Genomic DNA, 7,526 nt, shown 5'->3' on the forward strand with positions numbered 1-7,526 from the left:
AAGACAGTTGAGTATACTCAACAGCACTATCAATCAACTGGATATAATTGACATTTATAGACTACTTCCTCCAACAACAGCAGCGTACACATTCTTCTCAAGTTTACATGGAAAGTTCACGAAGATAGACCACACTCTGGGCCATAAAACACACCTTAACAAGGTTAAAAGAATAGCATTTATACAATGTCTGTTCTCAGACCACAATGGAATTAAACTAGAAATCAATAACAGAAAGATAACTAGAAAATCCCAAAATACTTGGAGATTAAACAACATACTTTTAAATAAAACAGAGGCCAAAAAAGAGATATCAAAAATTTTTAAATATTTTAAACTAAATGAAAATATAAACATCAAAATTTGTGGATTGCAGCAGAAGCCGTGCTCGAAGGACTTCTTTTTTAATGTTTTACAATAGTTTTTATAGTCAGTGTTCATTTAGACTTTTTTCCAGTTTGCTATTCATCTTTTAACATGTTTTTATTATTTATTTTTTCCATAGGTTTTTAAGAAACAGGTGGTATTTGGTTATATTAATAAGTTCTTTGGTGATGGTTTCTGAGATTTTGGTGCATCCATCACCCAAACTGTGTACACTGTACCCAATGTGTAGTCTTTTTTCCCTCACCCCCTCTCATTCTTTCCCCCAAGTCCCCAAAGTCCATTGCATTATTCTTATGCATTTGCATCCTCATAGCTTAGCTCACACCTGTGAGAGAACATATGATGTCTGGTTTTCCATTCCTGAGTTACTTCACTTAGAATAATGGTCTCTAATTCTGTTATTCCAAGTTGCTGAGAATGCCGAGTAGTATTCCAAAGGGGGGTTTATTAACTGATTACTTACATGATCACAAGGTCCCACAATAGGCTGCAAGCTTGAGCAGCAAGGGAAACCAGTCCGAGTCTCAGAACTGAAGAACTTGGGGTCCAATGTTTGAAGACTGGAATCATCCGGCTTGGGAGAAAGATGTAGGCTGGGAGGCTATGCCAGTCTTGCCTTTCATGTTTTTCTGCCTGCTTTATATTCACTGGCAGCTGATTAGATTGTACCCACCAGATTAAGGGTGGGTCTGCCTTCCCCAGTTCACTGACTCAAATGTTAATCTCCTTTGGCAACACCCTCACAGACACACCCAGGATCAATACTTTCATCTTTCAATTCAATCAAGTTGACACTCAGTATTAACCATCACAACAATCTCTTCCAAAAGATAGAAGCAGAGGGAATACTTTCTAACTCATTTTGTGAGGCCAGCATTACCCTAATACTAAAGCCAGACAAAGCTATTACAAGAAAAGTATAGACCAATATCTCTTTGAAACATAGATGCAAACATTCTCAAAAAAATTAGCAAATCAAATCTAACAATGTATAAAAAGAAGAATAAGACAACACAACCAAGTGGGATTTATTCCAGGTATGTAAGGCTGATTCAACATTTGAAAATCAATTAATGTAATCCATTACATCAACAGGCTAAAAGAAAAAAATTAGGTGATTATATCAATAGATGCAGAAAAAGCATTTGACAAAATAAAATACCCTTTTATTATAAAAACTCTCAGGAAACTAGGAATAAAAGGGGAACTTCCTCAACTTAATAGGGAATATCTGTTTAAAAACCTTACAGCTAGATAGCATGCTTAATGGTGACAAACTCAAAGCTTTCCTGCTAAGATGAGAAGCAAGGCAAGGATATCCCCTCTCTCCACTGCTTTCCAACATTGTACTGGAAGCCTTAACTAAAGCAATCAGACAAGAAAAAGAAATAAAATATATACAGATTGGGAGAAAAAAAATAAAACTGTCTTTGTTTATAGATGACATAATAATCTATGCAGAAAATCCAAAAGAATCAACAAGAAAACTCCTGTACCTAATAAGCCACTGAAACAAGGTTGCAGGATACATGGTTAATAAACAGAAGTCAATTACTTTTCTACATACCATCAATGAACAAATGGAATTTGAAATAAAAACACATTACCATTTATATTAACACTCCCTAAAATGAAATTCTTAGGTACAAATCTAACAAAACATGTGCAAAATCTATATAAGAAAAACTTTAAAATTCTGTTGAAATAAATCAAAGAACAAAATAAGTAGAGAGATAGTCTAGGTTCATGAATAGGAGGACTCTCTATTGTTATTGTCAGCCCTTCCTAACTTGATCTATACATTCAATGCAATTCCAATTAAAATCCCAGCAAGTTATGTGAATATTGACAAAGTAATTCTAAAGTTTATGTGGAAAAGCAAAAGACCCAGAATATCTAATGTAATCCTGAAGAACAACAAAATTGGAGTACTGACACTACTCGAAGACTTACTATAAAGGTATGGTAATAAAGACAGTGTGGTACCGATGAAACAATAGATCAATGGAACAAAATAGATAGCCCATAAATATACCTAGATAAATAGTCAACTAATATTTGACAAAGGGGCAAATGCAATGAAGAAAAGATAGTTTTTTCAACAAATGGTGTTGGAATAATGGGACATTTCCATGCAAAAAAAAAGAAAAGAAAAGAAAAGAATCTAAAAACAGACCTTGTACTATTCACACATATTAACTCAAAATGAATCATGGACCTAAATGTAAAAATAAAAACTACAAAACCCTGAGAAGATAACATAGGAGAAAATTTAGGTGATCATTGGTTTGGCAATGACCTTTTAGATACAGCAACAAAGGAATGATGTGTGAAAGAAAGAATTAAAAAGCTGGACTTCATTAAAATTAAAAACTTCTACGTTGTATAATACAATATCAAGAGGATCAAAAGATGAATCATAGACTGGGAGAAAACATCTGCAAAAGACACATCTGATAAAGGACTGTTACATAAAACAAAGAACTCTTAAAACATAAATAAAGAAAGTGAACAACCCAATTAAAATATGGGCCAAAGTCCTGAACAGACATCTAACCAAAGAAGACATACAGATGGCAAGTAAGCATATGAAAATATGTTCAATATCATGTCACTAGGGAATTGCAAATTAAAACAACAGTGAAATGTCACTATGCATCTATTAGAACGGCCAAAATCTAAAATACCTACAGAACCAGATGCTGGTGAAGATGTGGAGCAACAGGAACTCTCATTCATTGCTGATGGGAATGCAAAATGGGACAGCTACTTTGGAAGACAGTTTGATAGATTCTTACAAAACTAAACATGCTCTTATCATAGAATCCATTAATCATGCTCCTTGGTATATACCCAAAAGAGTTGAAAACTTATGTCCACAAAAAAACTTACAAATAGATGTTTACAGCAGCTTTACTAATAATTACCAAAACTTAGAAGCAACCAAGATGTCCTTCAGTAGGTGACTGGATCAATAAACTGTGGTACATCTGAACAATGGAATATTATTAAGTGTTAAAAAGAAATGAGCTATCAAGCCATGAAAAGACATGGAGGAAATTTAAATGCATTATCACTAGTGAAAGAAGCCAACCTGAAAAGTCTACATATTGTATGACTCCAACTATATGACATTCTGGAAAAGGCAACCATGGAGACAGTAAAGAGATGAGTGGTTGCCAGGTGTTAGAGGGGAGGAAGGGATGAACAGGCAAAATGTAGAGGATTTTTAGGACAGTGAAACTATTCCATATGGTACTACAATTGTGGATCCATGTGATTGTATGTTTGTTCAAACCTATAGAATGTACAACACCAACAGTGAATGCTAATGAAAACTATAGACTTCGGGAGATAATGAGGTGTAAGGGTATATTCATCAATTGTAACAAATGTACCACTGTGGTGCAGGATATTGATAGTGGGGGAGGCTGTGCATGTGTGGGGACAGAAGTATATGGGAACCCTCTGTACGTCCTGTTCAATTTTGCTGTGAACTTAAAACTGCTCTTCGAAAGTTTATTATTATTTTTAAAACCTACCCAGTGAAGAGTCTGGGCACTGACTGAGAAGGAGACTGAAAGTGGCATGTGAATCACTCAGGAAATGACTTACTAATCAACCCAAGGAAGATCAGAGGCAACTGGAAAACGTCCTAGAAAGGTTTGGGACAAGAAATCGGGGCAGACCAATCAGGACTGTTTCCAAGTCAGTTGTGACTTGTTCAAGGCTTGCTGACTACTTTACACTGGCCCCTCCTGGGAAGTCCCATATGGCTTAGAAACCAGAAATTGGGCACTCTCTGTGGGTTGTAAACATTACCTGAATATCTCTTGGATCTCCTTCCTTGTTCAGGAGCTATTTGGGTCCTAGATGCCCATATTCTATGGTTACATATGCAGCAGAGGCCTGGTCTGCCTCTCAAGGTCCTTGAATCCATAAGCATTTAGATGGAGAAATGCCCAGTTTTGGCCTCTCCCCCATCCATCTTTCCCTCCTCAGGCGCACATGTATAAAGAGAGAACTCCAAAGCCAAGCTCACCAAGGAGTCCAGTTAAATGAGATCATCACCCTGAATGGTCTTCTCCCTGATCTAGTCTCTTATCTATGAGTGTGGAAGTCTAGAGGGCGCTGATATGGTCCCCCCACAGGCCTTAGCAGCCACATCCCCATGGCTTTGCTGGGTGTAGCCTATGTGGCTGCTCATATGGGTTGGAGTTTTGTGCCTGAAACTTTCCCAGGCAGGTGTTGTATGCTACCGATGACTCCACAGTTCTGCGGTATCAGTGATGGTCCGGCCCCCACAGCTCCACTAAGTAGTGCCCTAGTGGTGATGCTCTTTGACAGCTCCCACCCCACATCTCCACTAGGCATTGTTCTAGTCGGGGATCTCTGCAGTAACTATGTCCCTGTGACAAGTCTCTGCCTGGCCTCCCGGGCTTTCAGCAACAGTCTTTGAAATCTAGGTGAAAGGTGCCATATCTCCATAGTTTTTGCATTCTATGGACCTGCAGAATCAACACCATGTGGATGCCACCAAGGTTTATAACTTGTACCTTCCAGAACAGTGGGGACACTTTGAGCCACCACCGGGGTAGCTGAGGAGCACTGTGCTGGAGTGTGGGGAACAGAGACCCAAGGGGATCCTGAGAGGCAAGTCTGTGGAGGGCACTCTTGGGTCTGACCCCCCAGACCACTGTGCCCTCCTAGGTTGCTGGGCCTGTGATGATAGGGGCAGCCTTGAAAATCTCTGAAATGCCTTTGAAGTCCTTCTTCCATTCTTTTGATGATCTCTTCTCTCTGTACTAATCACCTTAGCAAAAAGTTGCTGGGCCACACCCTTGGTTTTCTCGCCCAAACACTTTTTTACTCTTCACATGGCCAGGCTGAGAGTTTTCCACATCTTTCCATTTTGTTTGCTTTTGATTATAAATTCCATCTTTAAGTCATTTTTTTCCTTCTCACAGTTTAATTTGAGGGGTTAAAAGCAACCAGCCAGCAACCTGAATGCTTTGCTGCTTAGATATTTCTTCCACAGACATTCTAATGAATTGCTCTTAAGTTCTGCATTCCATAAAGCCCTAGGTCATGAACACAAAGCCCACAAGTTCTTTGCTAGTTTATAATAAAGATGGCCTTTACACCAGTTTCTAATACCTTGTTTCTCAGTTCTTCTGAAACCTCATAAGAATGACCTTTACTGTCCATATTTCTATCAGCATTCTGGTCAGGACCACTTAACCAATCCCTGAGGAGGTCCAGACTTTCCCTAGTCGTCTTGTCTTCTAAGCCCTCACAAGAATCTAGGCTTTTTCTAGCCTGCTCCTGCAAATTCTTCCAGCCTCTGCTCATTACTTAGTTCCAAAACCACTTCCACATTTTCAGATATTTGTTATCAGCAACAACCCCACTTCTTGCTATCAATTTTCTGTCTTACTACATTGTCTGTTGCTTATAACGTAATACCAGAAACTAGGTAATTTATAAGAAAAAATATTTCTTCCAGCCCTGGAGCCTGGACAGTTCAAGGTCAAGGGAAAACAAGTGGTGAAAACCTTGCTGGTGGGGACTGTCTGAAGAGCCCTGGGGCTGTGCAGGGCATCTCATGGTGAGGGGGATGAATGTGCTAGATTAGTTCTCTCTTCCTCATCTTATAGAGCCACCAGCCCCACTCCGATGGTAACTTACTAATTCAGTAATCCATGAATGGGTTAATCCATTCAAGAGGGAAGAGACCTTTAGGTCCAATCACCTCTTAAAGGCCTTACCTCTCGATTATTTCCACATTAAATTTCAATGTAAACTTTGGACAGAAGATATATATTCAAATCATAGTACCATCTTGGCTTGTCTAGAACAGAGGGATTCCCTGGGAGACAAGCTTTTTTATTGTTAAAACCAGGAAAGTCCTGGATAAACTGGGATGAGTTGGTCATCTTACCAAGTGATGAGGGTGGATGTTATACCCTATGAGACTTTAGCCACAGAATAGCAATGCCATCTAAGGCACAGAACAGAAGAGCTAAAGGGAAGAATCTCACCAAAGAAAGAGAGCATCTTCAGAAGAAGAGGCGAGAATGATTCCCAGACAATGAAAGCAAGTGTGCTGCTGCATCCCGCACCCAGTGCCTACATCCCACCACCGTCGCCACCACCACCATGCCCAATAGAAAGACTGAAGGGGATGCTAAAGGAGATAAAGCCAAGGTGAAGGAGGAACCACAGAGAAGATCTGTGAGGTTGTCTGCTAAACCTGCTCCTCCAAAGCCAGAGCCCAAGCCTAAAAAGGCCCCTGCAAAGAAGGGAGAGAAGGTACCCAAAGGGAAAAAGGGAAAAGCTGATGCTGGCAAGGAGGGGAATAACCCTGCAGAAAATGGAGATGCCAAAACAGACGGGGCACAGAAAGCTGAAGGTGCTGGAGAGGCCAAGTGAAGTGTGTGCATTTTTGATAACTGTGTACTTTTGGTGACTGCACAGCTTGAAATGATATTTTTATCACGTTTTATAAAAATGCAGAATTTTGTTTTACTTTTTTTTTAAAGCTATGCCATTAGCACACGGAACACTTCATTGTTGTTTTAGGGGGAAGGGGCATATGTCACTAATAGAATGTCCCCGAAGCTGGATTGATGTGGGGAAAACACCTTTCCCTTCTAGTTTTGAAAGACTTCCTCTTGGCTCCCAGGAGGAGGGATTCCCTGACTTTGACACAGATGGTCACCTTGGCACAAAAGCCTTGTGGTATTTAGAAACAAAATTTTTTTATGTCCCCTTCTCCCTTTCCATCCTTCAGCATAGAATTAACTCCCTGAAGCCCAGACATCTGTTGGGACCTGATCCCCAGTCATTGGTTACCAGTGTCTCAGGCAATCTGGACTTTCCAGTGATGCCACTGAGATGGCATCTGTCAAGAGAACAGTGGTTCCATTTCTAGATTGTGGATTTTCAGACAAATTCTGCCATTTTCATTTCACTTCCTGAAAGTCAGGGTCGGCTTGTGAAAAGTTGTTAAACAACATGCTAAATGTGAAATGTCAACCCTCACTCTAAACTTTCCCTGTTCAGAGCATCAGATGAAGACTTCATTGGGTTTTATAGTGGCTTCTGGATTTTTGGTAGTCAATTGAAGGAGGGAGTTT

At 39.7% G+C, this 7,526-nt stretch overlaps 1 pseudogene; it reads left to right on the forward strand.

The window, feature by feature from the left end:
• Positions 1–6,546: 6,546 nt before the first annotated feature.
• LOC105542657 lies at positions 6,547–6,819 on the forward strand (annotated as a pseudogene).
• The last annotated feature ends 707 nt before the right edge of the window (positions 6,820–7,526 follow it).

This window comes from Mandrillus leucophaeus, unplaced genomic scaffold, assembly GCF_000951045.1.
Source record: "Mandrillus leucophaeus isolate KB7577 unplaced genomic scaffold, Mleu.le_1.0 Scaffold265, whole genome shotgun sequence".
NCBI lineage: Eukaryota > Metazoa > Chordata > Mammalia > Primates > Cercopithecidae > Mandrillus > Mandrillus leucophaeus.